This window comes from Jaculus jaculus, chromosome 2 (genome assembly GCF_020740685.1).
Source record: "Jaculus jaculus isolate mJacJac1 chromosome 2, mJacJac1.mat.Y.cur, whole genome shotgun sequence".
NCBI classification, from domain to species: Eukaryota; Metazoa; Chordata; class Mammalia; order Rodentia; family Dipodidae; genus Jaculus; species Jaculus jaculus.
The window spans coordinates 84,470,484-84,471,491 of NC_059103.1; the positions used below are offsets into that span (position 1 = coordinate 84,470,484).

At 37.0% G+C, this 1,008-nt stretch overlaps 1 non-coding gene across 1 annotated transcript; it reads left to right on the forward strand.

Moving 5' to 3' along the window:
* The first annotated feature begins 538 nt into the window (after positions 1-538).
* On the forward strand, positions 539-645 carry LOC123458965. Its single transcript, XR_006635898.1, has one exon. It is a non-coding gene; the product is annotated as a U6 spliceosomal RNA (small nuclear RNA).
* Positions 646-1,008: the final 363 nt, after the last annotated feature.

Consider the following 1,008-nt stretch of genomic DNA (forward strand, 5'->3'; position numbering starts at 1 on the left):
AGCCTAAATAATGGTACCAAACTGCCTGTATTCACTGAAATGAAAACTAGTAAATTAAATTAAAAAAAAAATCAGATGAGGGCTAGAGAAGTGTCTCAGTGGTTAAAGGTGCTTCCCCCCACCCCTTTTTTGATTTTTCAAGGTAAGGTCTCAGTCTAGCCCAGGCTAACCTGGAATTCCCTATGTAGTCTCAGGGTGGTCTTGAATTTGTTGCAGTCCTCCTGCTTCTGCTTCCCAAGTGCTGGGATTAAAAGTGTGTGTCCGGGCTGGAGAGATGGCTTAGTAGTTAAGCGCTTGCCTGTGAAGCCTAAGGACCCCCCTAAGGACCTTAGTACTTAAGTGGTTGCCTGTGAAGCCTAAAAACACCTAAGTCAAGGCTCAATTACCCAGGACCCACGTTAGCCAGATGCACAAGGGGGTGCACATGTCTGAAGTTCATTTGCAGTGGCTGGAGGCCCTGGAGTGCCCATTCTCTCTCTCTCCCTCTTCCTGTCTTTCAAATAAATTTTTAAAAAAGTGAAAAAAAAAATTCTAAAAAGTGCTTGCTACAGTAGCACACATACTAAAATTGGAATGATACAGAGAAGATTAGCATGGCCCCTGTGCAAGGATGACATGCAAGTTCATGAAGCATTCCATATTTTTTAAAAAGAAAAATAAAAATATCTGACAAATTATATATAATACTCAAAAGAAAAAAATCCATTTCAAGACAGTAGATTAAAGCATAACTAAGAGTTGTTTTTGACCCTGGCTAAATATTTTTTCTATCTTTTGCCAAAAGTTTTACCACTGTGGGAATGAATTTCAGATTTTGAAGTTAAAGTAATTTCACAGAAAAAAATGTGACCAACTCTGAAAATGACCCATATTATTCAATATTTATAATTTGAAGAGATCACTATTGTCTTGAGTTGGAGAGAATGATATTAACTTCTATTTGATATTTTAAAGTATTTACAGGACATATATAATGCTCTCTGAAAATAATTTAGATTGGGTTTAAAC